This window comes from Bombina bombina, chromosome 8 (assembly GCF_027579735.1).
Source record: "Bombina bombina isolate aBomBom1 chromosome 8, aBomBom1.pri, whole genome shotgun sequence".
Lineage (NCBI taxonomy): Eukaryota > Metazoa > Chordata > Amphibia > Anura > Bombinatoridae > Bombina > Bombina bombina.
In genome coordinates, this window is record NC_069506.1 from 248,836,029 (window position 1) to 248,854,290 (window position 18,262).

The window sequence follows — 18,262 nt, forward strand, 5'->3', positions numbered from 1 at the left end:
AGAAAATTGTTTTCTTTGGTGAAACACTGAACATTTTTGAAACAACTTTAAGTTAACTAAACTAGACACACACAAACACCTGTTTAATGTTAATAAACTCACATGCTGCATAGTCATCTTAGCTTAAGTTCTTCACACACTACTTCTTCCCCTCTTCTTCCTTTGCAGAGGAGACTTCCTTGTTTGACAGCAACTCCAGACTCCTCGTCTGTCACAGAATCTCATCCACTTAAGGTGCCATAGTTGTATTTCTGCTGAGGGGAGCTAAATAACCCCAGAGCAAGCCAGACAGAAATGTAAGCACCATATGTTCCACACAGTGTGGAGTGATTACACAGCAGTTCCACTGACAGGCTTTGTATTTAGTGTATTGTAGGAAGTGTTACTTACCATTACTAGAGGATCTCACTATCGCTCTAAACAGACTGTGCTCCAGCTCCTCCCACCAGCAGCAGCAGTGTTTCTGTTCTCCTCTGTCCAAGGGGAACTTAGTTCCTCCTGCAAAAATAGTGCAGGAACTCTGTTCCCATGTGTTCCCATTGGACTTGACACCTGTCGCTCACATGCAAAAAGCCAAACTTAAAGGGACACAACACAAATTTTTTCTTTCATGATTCAGATAGAGCATGCAATTTTCTAATTTACTCCTATTATCAATTTTTCTTTGTTCTCTTGCTATCTTTATTTAAAAATCAGGCCCATTTTTGGTTGAGAACCTGGGTTATGCTTGCTTATTGGTGGGTAAATATAAGCCTCCAATAAGCAAGCGCTATCCATGGTGCTGAACCTAAAATGGGCTGGCTGCTAAGATTTACATACCTGCTTTTAAAATAAAGATAGCAAGAGAACAAAGAAAAATTGATAAAAGGAGTAAATTAGAAAGTTGCTTAATAATTCTTGCTCTATCTAAATCATGAAAGAAAAAAAAAATGGGTTCAGTGTCCCTTTAAAATATTGTGCACGCAATAGAAGTCAATAGACCAAAATAAGAGGGAAAAAACCTAATACCCAACTCACGCATAAACCCGATCACATATTCTCAAGGATACTAACCTGACATAAAAATATGAATATTTCACACACACACACACACACACACACACACATATATATATATATATATATATATATATATATACGGTATATAAATGATGTTTTTTGCACAAATATGTATTCATATATATATAAATATAAAGGTTACAAGTCTATCTCCAGAGAACCTAAAACAGTCTGGTTCCGAAGCATTAAATTTCTGTTTGTTAAATAAGGATAAGCCTTAGGGTGTCCATGGCTATGCCTTACATTAGCACTATAAATTTTGTCTGCCCCCTTTGAAACTAAAGGTTTAATGCAATACAACATGATTATTTTATGTAGCAGGTACTATAGTTTGTAAGGCTTTTTATCTGGAGGAAGGCACCTAATAAGTGTGTATAAATAAACAGAATGTGGACTTGTCAATCAGCAGCCCAGATAAAGCCCTATTGATTGAAATGTACATAGGTGTTTCCTGTTACAGGACAGAAGAGAACTCTACACACTGTTTTTCAGGAACAACTTCTGGCTTCCTCACATGTGTAACTATACTGCTACACAAGAGATATGGCACCATAGAAATGGGTGTCTGGAGGTCTGAGGGGTAATCTTATAACAGCAGCGTGGTTAAGATGCGTGCGCTAGGTAACATCCTAGCTTCTTCGTCACTTGGATTGGCCGTGCAACCAACTACCAGTGATGTTTCCGAGAACACTGACACTTTTTTTAGCCGCATTCACTGTGATTGGCCTCAACCAGTTGCTGGTGAAATATTGTGCTCTCATCGCCCTAGAGCTTAGTAAGCAGATAACTATAGTGATCACAACAGTGATTTAACTGGGAAGTCGGACATCTCATGGAAGCAGTATGGTTATTTGCTTTTAACAAGTTTTATATTTTCTAGCATAAAGTTTGCATGAAGCTTTACTAACTTGTGCTTATGTATATGCTACAGCTTTCCATGTAGACTACTCTGTTAACTTGCATGGGATCCATTCCCTCTATGTATATTCGTGGAAGCCCACAATTTTTTTTTATACAGTAGGGCCGAATTATCAAAGGTCTTGCGGATCTGATCCGACAGTGCGGATCAGGTTGGCAAGACCTTGCTGAATGCGGAGAGCAATAAGCTCTCCGTATTCAGCATTGCACCAGCAGCTCACAAGAGCTGCTGGTGCAATGCCGCCCCCTGCTGACTCGTGGCCAATCAGCCGCCAGAAGGGAGATGTCAATCAATTGAATTGCAGTGAATCCTGTCCGCCTCATCAGATCAGGCGGACATGGTTATGGAGCAGTGGTCTTTAGAGCTTGATAAATGGGCCTCAGTGTGTTTAGTTCTTGTCTTAATATTTTAATGTTTTTGTACCTTTGTCCCCTTATTTGTCTCTTGCTTTATATTTTTTTAAACATATCTTCTTTCCTCCTTCCTTGTACACAGCAGCTTTTGTTCCTGAAGAAATAATATTTATAATATGACACCCACAGTCTAGGCGGAGGCCCAGCCTTACTTTTACATTAAATCAAATTAATCATAAGTAATGAAGACAGATGAAAGCAAATACATTTGCCAATAATGTTTTCAATCATTAATTGAGAAAGATAATCAGAGGTTCAATTACTATCTGATTACAGTTATCTTCTGGTGTTATTCTCATCATCTGCAAAGCAGCAACTTCAGGGAAACTAAAGTATATGGTTGTTAAACTGAAAATGAAAGGAATTGACAAAGGATATTGACACCTAACCCAGATCAGGAGCAGCAGTAGCAGCAACCTTACTGAAGAGGATTTGTATTTCACGGCAGCATTGAAGTAAACAAGGTGCCGTATCAGGCAGTAATGGTATTGGAGCCAGAGAAGGCTTATTTACTGTATATACTGAAGCAGCAGCTGATTCTAAGGGAGCAACAGAGCAGCAAAGAGCCTAGAGGGAGCTTCAGCGGGCAAAATCAGTATCGGAGCAGGCTTCTGCTTTTACATGAAAATCAAGATGTATCACAGCAGAATACTATGCCAAGAATATTTTCATTGATCAATTCAGAAAGTTAGAGACTCAAATATGATGATGAGATACTGTCGTAATGCCAATCAGGCAGCGATCTGGCAGTGGTATTCCCATGATCTACAGAGGATCTGCTTTCAGGAAACCAAACTTGTTCTAATCAAGAAAATGATCAATTCACAGAAGGTCACTGGCATCTATGCAGCAGGATGTCAGAAACAGCAGCAGTGGTATAAAAGGATACTTTAACATATAAGGTACGTGGTGTAAACTGCAGCAGCCGTGGAGTCTAGGAGAAGCAGCCAGGGCCCTTTAACACAGGGCAAAAGGGGCAGCTGCCCAGGGCCCAGTCTTTGTTGAGGGGCCCAAGAGTCCTAAAAAAAAAAAATTGTTTAATGCCAGACTGCTGATGTCATGTGACATGGGACACACACACAGTCAGTCCTAATACTATCACAGTCAAAAGTTCTCTGCTTATATATATTTGTTAGAAACTGTGCCACACCGTGCCGGTATCATGTGACATGCCAAAATATTGCCATGTGCTGTTTTAGATGTGCAATGTGCAGCACTGAATGCTAAGCCCTAACTCGGCATCCAGCCATTCCCACTCCATCAGAAAATGCCCTGCTGGGGTTACCTCTGTTACCAGGTAACTGCGCTGGTGGTGGGGATTGTTTCTGGGTAGGGCTGGAGCGGCAGGCACGTGAGGATTTGAGCATCTATGCAACTGCACACACTGCTCTCTTCAGACTTGAGGCTGTGCGACTTGTCTCACACTATATCCATGCAGCCTTGGACAGACAGCATCCATTCTGCTGGTCCCATTAGCCCTGCTCTTTCTGCTGTGGCCCTAAGATCAACTAACTGTTAGGGGAACATTGCTTTATAGAAAGGTGTCAGTGGGAAGAATAAGTGAGTGCACACACGCCCCTCCCCCATGCAGCATTGTCTAGTGCAGGGTGAGAGGCAACTTGTTCCTAGCAAAGAAGTGAAATGTGTTGCTGTGGCTGATGTATAGTGTCATGCTGATACTTCACACATTAAGGTAAGGTTTAGTTTTATAGTTTTTTTTCTCTTTGTCTCAGAATTTACATCTTCCCATAGTAGTTCTGCTGTTCCAGTCAGTAAACTTATATTTGTCTGCACCTCCATGCTTCCTCCTCAGTCTTTACCATGCTTTGCTCCTGTTGGCTGCCCTAAATCTCTTTAACCAGCTAACCTCACACCAGAATCACATTCAAAAGCATATTAAATGAATCCACAGTGGAGGAATGTATATATTTATTTACTTATTGGTACTGCTTAGGGCCAGTTTCACATATTGCAATATATTTCATTTTTTTTAATGATTAGCCCAGCAGTGGATGGTCCACTGCTTGGCTAATAATTTAAAAACAATTATAAAATAAATTGATTTAGTTGTTTTTTTGGGATGTTGGGGTGGAGAGCGAAATTGCATGGGGGGGGGCAAGAAAATGTTTGCCCAGGGTCCAGTCAATATTAAAGACGGCACTGGAAGCAGCAGCAGTATTGGAGGTGGCTTTTGATTAAACATTTAAAGGAACTTGCCAATAATATTCATCATTAATTAATTCAGAAATTTTGAGGCTCAAATATGATCAGATAAATTCTGACTCTAGAAACCCGCATTTTTTCTTTCATAATGCAAAACAATGGAATCGATCCTCTTGTCAAAAATAATAATAAAAGCACTTTATTGCTTCCACATCATGGGAAAAAGGACAACTTTTCTAAATAAAACATAACTAAGAGCCCACTATAGGGCTTGAAACATCCCTTTTCCAATGATGTGGAAGCAATGACGAGGTTTTATCATTATTTTTGACAAGAGGCTGGATTCCATTGTTTTTCATTGTGGATATTGTGATTGGCACTGCTAAATCCATGCCCCAGGTGGCTGTGTGCTGTCCCCATTGATAGCATTTGAACACATTTTTTTCTTTCGTGATTCAGTTAGAGAATACAATTTAATAATAGTTTTCAATTTATTTCTATTATCAAATTTGCGTTGTTCTCATGTAATTCTTTGTTGAATAGATATCTAGATAGTTGGCGTGCACATGTCCACTAAATGACAGGCAATAAATAGTGCTGCCATCTAGTGCTCTTGATAATGTATAACATTGTTGCAAAATTGCTGCCATATATTGCTGCAGACACATGCACACTCCTGAGCTTTCCTTCCAGCTTTTCAACAAAGAAAAACAATAAAATAAAGAACATTTGATAAAAAAAGGAAATTGGAAAGTTGTTTAAAATTGTATGTTCTGTCTCTGCATACTTGAATTAGAAAATTAAAAAAGCAAGGTTTAAATATATATATATATATATACACAGTCCAGCAATTGCACTCTCTGGATTTAAATCACAGCAAACTTTATTGTGAACGTTTTCGGAACATTCACTCCTTCCTCAGCACTCGCTGGGCTTATAAAGTAAAAACCTCTTTATTTCATAAACAAGTAGTGACATTTAGGGGGTTCAACCCTTCAACAGACCAACAGTAGTGAATCACATTGCACACATTTTATAGGCAATAAACCTCACCCACTGTAAAAAAAAACACTAACTGTTGTCATGGCAATGGTTGAACACAATCAGTCATGTGAGTTAAACAATTCAAGTTCAATCATCAACAAACATCTAAGTTTATCTAACATCCTTATGTGTTACTAAAATGATTATGGGGACATAATGTGGATCAAATATTCCCACATAATATACACTATTTGTACAACTTCCTTCTGCATAACTACAGAGTAAAAACTATTGTGTAGTAGTCATATTTTACACTCATTTAGATATTGCTGATTCTCTAAGGACATTCCTGCTATAAGTGTCCTAAGAGGATCAGTAATGTCCTTAAAGGATTCTTAGAGGATCAGCAATATGTAAATGAGTGTAAAATATGACTACTACACAATAGTTTTTACTCTGTGGTTATGCAGAAGGAAGTTGTACAAATAGTGTATATTGTGTGTGAATATTTGATCCACATTATGTCCCCATAATCATTTTAGTAACACATAAGGATATTAGATACACTTAGATATTTGATGGTGATTAAACTTGAATTGTTTATATCTCAAAGCTGATTGTGTTCAACCATTGCCATGACAACGGTTGGAAGTTTGTTTCCACAGTGGGTGGGGTTTATTACCTATAAAATGTTTGCAATGTGATTCACTATTGTTGGTCTGACCCCGAAACGTCACTACTTGTTTATGGAATAAAGAGGTTTTCACTTTATAAGTTCAGCGAATGTTTTGCTGCTTTTTTTTTCATATTTGGATGTTGCATAGCACCCTGGCAGAATATTTTTCCAGTTTGTTGGAGTGCACCTATTCTGCTTTATGATATACAGTATATATAAATATATATATATATATATATATATATATATATATATACAGTTTATATAAAATTTCACAATGTATTTGCAATGTCTTCCTTCCCCTTCCATGTTTTAAACCTCTCTATGTATTATTGCTAAATGTTTTTCACCCTTTAGTTCCTTTTTATATGCATCTTTATGTTCATCTGTCACTGTGGGATTTGTAGTTAGAGATTATGCTATGAGAGAACTATATTATGTATCTGGGATTATGTCCCCAAATGTATGAAATACTTAAAGAGACACTGAACCCAAATGTTTTCTTCCGTGATTCAGATAGAGCATGCAATTTTAAGCAAGTTTCTAATTTACTCCTATTATCAAATGTTCTTCATTCTCTTGGTATCTTTATTTTAAAACAAGAATGCAAGTTTAGATGCCGGCCCATTTTTGGTGAACAAACTGGGTTGTTCTTGCTGATTGGTGGATAAATTCACCCACCAATAAACAAGTGCTGTCCAGTGTCTTGAATCAAAAATTGGCTGGCTCCTTAGCTTAGATGTCTTCTTTTTCAAATAAAGATAGCAAGAGAACAAATAAAAATTGCATGCTCTATCTGAATCACAAAAACAATTTGGGTTCAGTGTCCCTTTAATATTATCTTTATTCTTATAAGTAGGGATGGGCGAATTTTAACACATTTGTTCGTTTTGAATTTCCAATATTTGTACAGCATTCTAACATTTGTTTAATATAATAGTATTTCTAATGCTTTCTATAAATCCAATATTTATATATGTGTATCTATTATGTATCAATTTACTAAATTCCCTACCACATGACTATTGAATTTCTGAGTAGTATTTGTTAAATCGAATGTTACATTTGAAATTTTGTATATGGACATTCAATCTAATTATGAAAAATTGAAATAGAAAGTGACATTCAAAAACTGTAATTATAGGGTGTTTAAGAATATTCATTCTTATCAACATTCAATTATGTAAATCGAATTTCAACAATAATATTTTTTCTAACATTTAAATTAGAAAATAAACTCATTCGCCCATCCCTACTTATGAGTTCCTCAATTTGATTGCTCTTACAGTGACAAAACGTTTACATTGCTGGAGATGAAATCTCCTTTACTCCAGCCATAAATTGTGACTTCTTGTCACAAACCATTGCCTTGGTATAAATAGAGCTTATGCCAACTCAGCCTTAAATATATTTCTATAAAGCAATCATATTACCTCTCAAGCACCTTTTTTTATTTATTTTTTTAGAGAAAGCAGACCCAGTTTGACTAACATCTTTTTATAGTCTAAATTCTCTATTCCCCATATTAGTTATGTGGCCCTTTTCTGAACTTTTTTCCAATTCTGCAATGTCTTTTTTTTTTTAGATTGGTCCTCAGAACTGCACTCCATAATCAAGGTGAGGTATTTACCAGGGATTTATATAGTGACAGAATTATGCTTTCCTCCCTTGCATCAATGCCTTATTTAATACATGCTAGTAGTATCTGATTAGGGGTCTATATCAAAAGACCGAAGTACACAAGACTGAATGCTGCAATCCTGAAGTTCTAAAGAACGAAACTTAAAAATATCGACACAACATAAATAATACTGAATTTAAAAAAATGCTTCGCCCTTCTTGAACCCCCCAGATGGAGGCACAATGATAGTGAAAATGGGGACATCACAGCACATCATATCTATAGCTTTTTAAATTTAGGGATTTTGCATGTTTGGGATTTTGATCTTTCTTCATTTTGATTCTTGGGATTTTAGACATTCAGGATTATGATCTTTCTGGATTTCTACATTCTTTTTTATGGCATTAAGGATTTTGAGTTTTGGGATTTTGATTGCCTCCCCTTATTAGCCTTAGAAGCCACTACCCTGCATTGCAAATCTGCTAGAATTTTTGTATACAATGTAAAATAAACAATGCAAAAAAATTAACTATTTTTTAAATAAATTATACAGTTGCATATATATAAAAAAAAAAAAAAAAAGAATAAAATATAATGCAATTTAATAAAATAAATATATAATTATACTGAAAATAATAGTAACTGGACAGTACTTGTAGAGTATTTGAATCAAACCAGATCAAAACATGTGTTTGTGTACGAAAGAACAATTATCCTTAATTAAAGGGATATGAAACCCCCCCACAAAAATTGTGATTCAGACAGAGCATACAATTTTAAAATGTCAATGTTCTTCTATTATAACTAGGTATCTAGTTCACTTGCAAATGGATAACATTCTTGTAAAACTGCTGCTATATAGTGCTCCAGACATGTGAACACTCAACGAAAATAAAAGATACCAAGAGAATGGAGAAAATTTGAAAATAGAAGTAAATTAGAAAGTTGTTTAAAATTTCATGCTATGGCCCATATTTATCAAGCTCCGTACGGAGCTTGAAGGGCCGTGTTTCTCGCGAGTCTTAAGACTCGCCAGAAACACAAGTTATGAAGCAACGGTCACAAAGACCGCTGCTCCATAACCTGTCCGCCTGCTCTGAGCAGGAGGACAGACATCTCCGGAAATCAACCCGATCGAGTATGATCGGGTTGATTGACACCCCCTTGCTGGCGGCCTATTGGCCGCAAGTCCGCAGGGGGCAGCGTTGCACCAGCAGCTCTTGTGAGCTGCTGGTGCAATGCTGAATATGGCGAGCGTATTGCTCGCCGTATTCAGCGAGGTCTGTCGGACCTGATCCGCACTGTCAGATCAGGTCCGACAGACCTTGATAAATAGAGGCCTTTATCTGAATTACATTAAAGCTAAAATTAACCTTAGCAGCTACCTGAGTAGCCCTTTCTCTGCTGGGAATGATATGTGTGGTGCACAGCTGCAATTAGAGACCTTCTAATTAACAAAACACAATTGCAAAGCCATGTATGTCTGCTATTTCTGAACAAAGGGGATCCCAGAAAAGCTTTTACAATCATTTGTGCCATGATTGCACAAGTTGTTTGTAAATAATTTCAGTGATAAACCCAGTTTGTGAAAAAGTTAAAGAATTTTTTTTATATAGTATTGAATTTGGCAGTGAAATGGTGGCATGAAATATACCAAACCTAGAAAATAAAATAAAAATAAATAAAAAAAGCTCTATTTCTGTTAAAATAGAGTGATAGCAAAAATGCTAAACAATAGTTTTCTGTTTACATAAAAAGTTTTACATAAAGCGTAATTTAGTGTTTATTACTTTTTGTAATTTTAGATTTTAATTTTTTTTTCGTAGCGTTAGTTTTTTTAAATTTGTAGTTTAGATTTTTAAATAGGTCGTTTTTTAATTTTATTAGAATAGTTATGTTAGGTTAATTTATAGTTTAAACTTAGTTTGTTTTTAATTTTACAGGTAAGTTTTTATTTATTTTAAGATATTTATATTGTAATTTTAATTTAAAGTTAGGGGGTGTTAGGTTTCGGGGTTAATAGTTTAATTTAGTGTTTTGCGATGTGCGGGGGCGACAGTTTAGGGGTTAATAGCTTTAGTTTAGTAGTTACGATGTGGGGGCTGGAGGTTTAGGGGTTAATACTTTATTATAGTGTTGACGATGTGGGGGGGCGGAGGTTAAGGGATTAATAGGTTTATTTAGTTTTGGCTATGTCAGGGGGCGGCGTATTAGTGGTTAATAGGTTTATTTAATAGTTGTGATATGGGTGGGCGGCAGAATTGAGGTTAATAAGTTTAATATAGTGTTTGTGATGCAGGAGGGTGGCAGTTTAGGGGTTAATAGGTTTATTTTAGTGTCAGTGATGTGGATGGGCAGCATATTAGGGGTTAATCGATTTTTTATAGTATTTGTGATGTGGAATGGTGGCGGTTTAGGGGTTAATAGGTAGTTTATGGGTGTTAGTGTACTTTGTAAAATTTTAGTTATGAGTTTTATGAAACATTTTTGTTACACAAAATCCATAACTACTGCTCTCAGATAGCGGTGTGGATCATGTCGGTATAGGCAGGAACGCAAGCATTTTAGCCGGGCCGCACAACCTGTAATATGGGCGCTATGAAAATCCTGCACTCAAGCGTTATTTTTTTGACTGCGGAATGGACGTTGCGTTACAGGCTAAAAAGCTTGTGGTATAGCTATACCTGCTATGACTCATAATATGCGTTCCCGGCCATTCCAGCATAATGACCAATTTTTTTTTAGCATTAATAGCCATACCGCAACACTTGTAATCTAGCCAAATGACTGCAAAGTAATAAAATTGGACAAAAATATGAAATTGAAAATTGCACACAACATAAATTGACAGTATTTTTAAATTAAAAAAAAAATTGCATTAAATATTATTAGACAACTACAATCAATTATTTTTAAAAATACTGATCGGATTCTGTTTTATCTTTGGCAAAGTGTTTTTATTTTTTGTTATTGTCTGTTAAAACCCTTGTGAATCCTTCCATTAGTTCTTAGAAAAGCTTGGATTTGTTAGCATATTTGATCAATCTGAGTGTAACAAAACTTAAAGGGACATGAAAGGTAATTTTTTATTTCACAATTCAGCGAGAACATATTATTTTAAACAACTTTCCAATATATTTCTATTATCAAATCTGCATCATTCCGTCAATATCCTTTGCTGACGGAGTATCAATGCACTATTTAGCGCTAGCTAAACACATCTAGTCAGCCAACCACAAGAGACACGTGTGTGCAGGCACCAATCACCAGCTAGCTCCAAATAGTGTATGATATGTACATATTATTAAAATAGAAGTAAATTTAAACTGTTAAAAACCATGCGCTATCAGAACCATGCTAGTTTAATTTTGACTTTCCTATCCCTTCCAATTAAATTAAATGCACAAATATGGCATGTTAACTAATGAACATGGGGATGGTACTTCTAATGGTTTGGAATGACATGGAAATCGATACTGAAAAATCACAATTTAAACATTATGGACATTTTTACAATATTGATCTTATGAATACATAGGCCTAGATTTGGAGTTCGGCGGTAAAAGGGCTGTTAACGCTCCGCGGGCTTTTTTCTGGCCGCACCATAAAATTAACTCTGGTATCGAGAGTTCAAACAAATGCTGCGTTAGGCTCCAAAAAAGGAGCGTAGAGCATTTTTACCGCAAATGCAACTCTCGATACCAGAGTTGCTTACGGACGCGGCCGGCATCAAAAACGTGCTCGTGCACGATTCCCCCATAGGAAACAATGGGGCTGTTTGAGCTGAAAAAAAACCTAACACCTGCAAAAAAGCCGCGTTCAGCTCCTAACGCAGCCCCATTGTTTCCTATGGGGAAACACTTCCTACGTCTGCACCTAACACCCTAACATGTACCCCGAGTCTAAACACCCCTAGCCTTACACTTATTAACCCCTAATCTGCCGCCCCCGCTATCGCTGACCCCTGCATTATATTATTAACCCCTAATCTTCCGCTCCGTAAACCGCCGCAACCTACGTTATCCCTATGTACCCCTAATCTGCTGCCCTAACATCGCCGACCCCTATGTTATATTTATTAACCCCTAATCTGCCCCCCACAACGTCGCCGACACCTACCTACACTTATTAACCCCTAATCTGCCGAGCGGACCTGAGCGCTACTATAATAAAGTTATTAGCCCCTAATCCGCCTCACTAACCCTATCATAAATAGTATTAACCCCTAATCTGCCCTCCCTAACATCGCCGACACCTAACTTCAATTATTAACCCCTAATCTTCCGATCGGAGCTCACCGCTATTCTAATAAATGTATTAACCCCTAAAGCTAAGTCTAACCCTAACACTAACACCCCCTAACTTAAATATAATTTACATCTAACGAAATAAATTAACTCTTATTAAATAAATTAATCCTATTTAAAGCTAAATACTTACCTGTAAAATAAACCCTAATATAGCTACAATATAAATTATAATTATATTATAGCTATTTTAGGATTAATATTTATTTTACAGGTAACTTTGTAATTATTTTAACTAGGTACAATAGCTATTAAATAGTTAAGAACTATTTAATAGTTACCTAGTTAAAATAATAACAAATTTACCTGTAAAATAAATCCTAACCTAAGATATAATTAAACCTAACACTACCCTATCAATAAAATAATTAAATAAACTACCTACAATTACCTACAATTAACCTAACACTACACTATCAATAAATTAAATAAACACAATTGCTACAAATAAATACAATTAAATAAACTAGCTAAAGTACAAAAAATAAAAAAGAACTAAGTTACAGAAAATAAAAAAATATTTACAAACATAAGAAAAATATTACAACAATTTTAAACTAATTACACCTACTCTAAGCCCCCTAATAAAATAACAAAGCCCCCCAAAATAAAAAATTCCCTACCCTATTCTAAATTAAAAAAGTTACAAGCTCTTTTACCTTACCAGCCCTGAACAGGGCCCTTTGCGGGGCATGCCCCAAGAAGTTCAGCTCTTTTGCCTGTAAAAAAAAACATACAATACCCCCCCCCCAACATTACAATCCACCACCCACATACCCCTAATCTAACCCAAACCCCCCTTAAATAAACCTAACACTAATCCCCTGAAGATCTTCCTACCTTGTCTTCACCATCCAGGTATCACCGATCGGTCCTGGCTCCGATATCTTCATCCAACCCAAGCGGGGGCTAGACATCCACTGAAGAAGTCCAGAAGAGGGTCCAAAGTCTTCCTCCTATCCGGCAAGAAGAGGACATCCGGACCGGCAAACATCTTCTCCAAGCGGCATCTTCGATCTTCTTCCATCCGGAGCGAAGCGGCAGGATCCTGAAGACCCCCCGCGCGGAACATCCATCCGGACCGACGACTGAACGACGAATGACGGTTCCTTTAAGGGACGTCATCCAAGATGGCGTCCCTCGAATTCCGATTGGCTGATAGGATTCTATCAGCCAATCGGAATTAAGGTAGGAATTTTCTGATTGGCTGATGGAATCAGCCAATCAGAATCTAGTTCAATCCGATTGGCTGATCCAATCAGCCAATCAGATTGATCTCGCATTCTATTGGCTGATCGGAACAGCCAATAGAATGCGAGCTCAATCTGATTGGCTGATTGGATCAGCCAATCGGATTGAACTTGATTCTGATTGGCTGATTCCATCAGCCAATCAGAAAATTCCTACCTTAATTCCGATTGGCTGATAGAATCCTATCAGCCAATCGGAATTCGAGGGACGCCATCTTGGATGACGTCATTTAAAGGAACCGTCATTCGTCGTTCAGTCGTCGGTCCGGATGGATGTTCCGCGCTGGGGGTCTTCAGGATCCTGCCGCTTCGCTCCGGATGGAAGAAGATCGAAGATGCCGCTTGTAGAAGATGTTTGCCGGTCCGGATGTCCTCTTCTTGCCGGATAGGAGGAAGACTTTGGACCCTCTTCTGGACTTCTTCAGTGGATGTCTAGCCCCCGCTTGGGTTGGATGAAGACATCGGAGCCAGGACGGATCGGTGATACCTGGATGGTGAAGACAAGGTAGGAAGATCTTCAGGGGATTAGTGTTAGGTTTATTTAAGGGGGGTTTGGGTTAGATTAGGGGTATGTGGGTGGTGGGTTGTAATGTTGGGGGGGGGGTATTGTATGTTTTTTTTTACAGGCAAAAGAGCTGAACTTCTTGGGGCATGCCCCGCAAAGGGCCCTGTTCAGGGCTGGTAAGGTAAAAGAGCTTGTAACTTTTTTAATTTAGAATAGGGTAGGGAATTTTTTATTTTGGGGGGCTTTGTTATTTTATTAGGGGGCTTAGAGTAGGTGTAATTAGTTTAAAATTGTTGTAATATTTTTCTTATGTTTGTAAATATTTTTTTTATTTTCTGTAACTTAGTTCTTTTTTATTTTTTGTACTTTAGCTAGTTTATTTAATTGTATTTATTTGTAGCAATTGTGTTTATTTAATTTATTGATAGTGTAGTGTTAGGTTAATTGTAGGTAATTGTAGGTAGTTTATTTAATTATTTTATTGATAGGGTAGTGTTAGGTTTAATTATATCTTAGGTTAGGATTTATTTTACAGGTAAATTTGTAATTATTTTAACTAGGTAACTATTAAATAGTTCTTAACTATTTAATAGCTATTGTACCTAGTTAAAATAAATACCAAGTTGCCTGTAAAATAAATATTAATCCTAAAATAGCTATAATATAATTATAATTTATATTGTAGCTATATTAGGGTTTATTTTACAGGTAAGTATTTAGCTTTAAATAGGATTAATTTATTTAATAAGAGTTAATTTATTTCGTTAGATGTAAATTATATTTAAGTTAGGGGGGTGTTAGTGTTAGGGTTAGACTTAGCTTTAGGGGTTAATCCATTTATTTAGAATAGCGGTGAGCTCCGATCGGAAGATTAGGGGTTAATAATTGAAGTTAGGTGTCGGCGATGTTAGGGAGGGCAGATTAGGGGGTTAATACTATTTATGATAGGGTTAGTGAGGCGGATTAGGGGCTAATAACTTTATTATAGTAGCGCTCAGGTCCGCTCGGCAGATTAGGGGTTAATAAGTGTAGGTAGGTGTTGGCGACGTTGTGGGGGGCAGATTAGGGGTTAATAAATATAATATAGGGGTCGGCGGGGTTAGGGGCAGCAGATTAGGGGTACATAGGGATAACGTAGGTGGCGGCGCTTTGCGGTCGGAAGATTAGGGGTTAATTATTTTAAGTAGCTGGCGGCGATGTTGTGGGGGGCAGATTAGGGGTTAATAAATGTAATATAGGGGTCGGCGGGGTTAGGGGCAGCAGATTAGGGGTACATAAGTATAACGTAGGTGGCGGTCGGCAGATTAGGGGTTAAAATTTTTAATCGAGTGGCGGCGATGTGGGGGGACCTCGGTTTAGGGGTACATAGGTAGTTTATGGGTGTTAGTGTACTTTAGGGTACAGTAGTTAAGAGCTTTATAAACCGGCGTTAGCCAGAAAGCTCTTAACTCCTGCTATTTTCAGGCGGCTGGAATTTTGTCGTTAGAGCTCTAACGCTCACTGCAGAAACGACTCTAAATACCAGCGTTAGAAAGATCCCATTGAAAAGATAGGCTACGCAAATGGCGTAGGGGGATCTGCGGTATGGAAAAGTCGCGGCTGTAAAGTGAGCGTTAGACCCTTTAATCACTGACTCCAAATACCGGCGGTAGCCTAAAACCAGCGTTAGGAGCCTCTAACGCTGGTTTTGACGGCTACCGCCGAACTCTAAATCTAGGCCATAGAGAGTTGTAAATGCCCAATAGTCCCAGGCTACTAAATGCTTATGAAAGGATATATGATATATTTTGTTTTCTTCCTATATGAAATATACATTTGTACATACAGTATATGTATAAAGCTGAGTTTATGATTGAATCATATGTGGCAAATATTGCAATATCTTCTTCTCCTATACACCTACCACAGGCTAGAGGATATTATGCCATTCTATGGGTTTCAGCATTTCCTTTTTAATGCAGTTTGGTTTTGAGACAAATCATCTAAGAAATCAGGTAAGTACAAAGCTTGATTACATTTGTTGAAAGAAAATTGGGAGTTTAATTATTAAATGCAACTTCAGGTTTTTGATTTATAAATGTGATTGAAATATTCACAGCTTTATGAAATATGCTCTACTGAAACAGTGAAAGAAAATATGGAGAAAAAGAGAATCTTTTAAATAGTTAAATAAGTATTTTATGCAAGTTATCAATTATTATAATATAATATAATATACAATAATATAATATAATAATTGTAAGTGTAGATATTCAAAATGAGGTTTGTATTAATGAAGCCCAGGGTATTTTGCAGTAACAAATCAGTACATAACTTCCTTTGATGATCTGGTGTAAGTTTACTATAATGGAGTTGATCACAATATTGCATTTGTTTTTGGCACATTAGGATTTCTGAATCTTTTCCTTCGATCATAATAATAATGCAAATAATTCCGTGCAAAAAGAGACTGGTAACAATCATTATTTGCCTTGCTAATCATGTGAAGATATCATTAAAAAAAGTGATATTAGGGTTTTATAGATCACATCGGAGATTGAAGTGCCTGTATGTTGAATAATCCCCTTTTATAGTGTTTAGTAATGCTAATATTAACTGATCTCCTTTAATAGTCTTTAGTAATGCTAATATTAACTGATCCCTTTTAAACGTGTTTAGTAATGCTATTATTAACTGATCCCTTTTAATAGGGTTTAGTAATGCTAATATTAACTGATCCATTTTAATAGTGTCTAGTAATGCTAATATTAACTTACCCCTTTAATAGTGTTTAGTAATGCTTATATTAACTGATCCCTTTTAATATTATTTAGTAATGCTAATATTAACTGATCCCTTTTAAAAGTGTTTAGTAATGCTATTATTAACTGATCCCTTTTAATAGGGTTTAGTAATTCTAATATTAACTGATCCCTTTTAATAGTGTCTAGTAAAGCTAATATTAACTTATCCCCTTTAATAGTGTTTAGTAATGCTAATATTAACTGATCCCTTTTAATAGCATTTAATAATGCTAATATTTACTGATCTCCTTTAACCCTTTAATGACCAAGGATGTGTCAGGCACGTCCTACAAGAAATGCCTGACATGTCCTCTGGGGTTTTCAGCGCACACCACAAAAGAGAGGGGAGAGAAAGATAGAGAGCAAAAGAGAGGGGGAAGAGAGAGCAAAATAGAGGGGAGAGAGAGAGCAATAGAAAGGGGGATAGAAAGAGCAAAGGAGAAGGGGGAGAGAAAGAGATAAAAAAAGAAGGGGTAGAAAGAGAGAGAGCAAAAGAGAGGGGGGAGAGAGAACAAAAGAGAGGGGGGAGAAATAGAGAGTGCAAAAGAGAGGGGAGAGGAGAGCAAAAGAGAGGGAGAGAGCAAAGAGAGGGGGAGAGAGATTAAAAGAGACAGGGAACAAGAGCAAAAGAGAGGGGGAGAGAGAGAAAAAGAGAGGGGGAGAGAGAGAGAGCAAAAGAGAGGGGGTAGAGAGATAGAGCAAGAGAGAGGGGGGAGAGAGAGCAAAAGAGAAGGGGAAAGAGAGCAAAAGAGAGGGCAAGAGAGAGCAAAAGAGAATGGGGAGAGAGAGCAAAAGAGATGGAGGAGAGAGAGCAAGAGAAGGGGAAGAGAGAGAGCAAAAGAGAAGGAAGGGAGAGAGAGCAAAACTAAGGGGGAAAAGGTAGAGCAAAAGAGAGGGGGGAGGAGAGAGAGAGATTGATCAAAAGAGTGGGAAGAGAGAGCAAATGAGAGGGATAAGAGAATAAAAGAGAGTGGTGGAGAGAGGGGGAAAAGTGAGAGAGAGAGAGAGAGAGAGAGAGAGAGCAAAGGAGAGGGGAGGAGAGAGAGAGCAAAAGAGAGGGGGGAGAGAGCGAGGGGGAGAGAGTAAAAGTGGGGATAGAGAGAGCAAAAGAGAGGAGGGAGAGAGAGCAAAAGAGAGGGGGGAGAGAGAGCAAAAGAAGGGGGAGTGAGAGAGAGAGCAAAAGAGCGGGGGGAAAGAGAGCAAAATAGAGGGGGGAGAGAGATCAAAAGAGAGGGAAGTGAGAAAGAGAGCAAAAGAGAGGGGAAAAGAGACCAAAATAGAGGGGGGGAGAGAAAAAGAGGGGGCAGAGAGAGAGAGAGCAAAAGAGATTGGGGAGAGAGAGAAAAATAAAGCGGGGAGAGAGAGAGCAAAATAGAGGAGAGAGAGAGAGCAAAATAGGGAAGAGAGAGAGCAAAATAGAAGGGGAGAGAGAGCAAAAGAGAGAGGGGGAGAGAGAGAGCAAAAGAAAGGGGGAGAGATTGCAAAATAGAAGGGAGAGAGAGAGTAAAAGAGAGGGGAAAAGAGAGAGCAAAAGAGAGGGGGAGAGATAGCAAAAGAGAGGGGGGAGAGCAAAAGAGAGGGT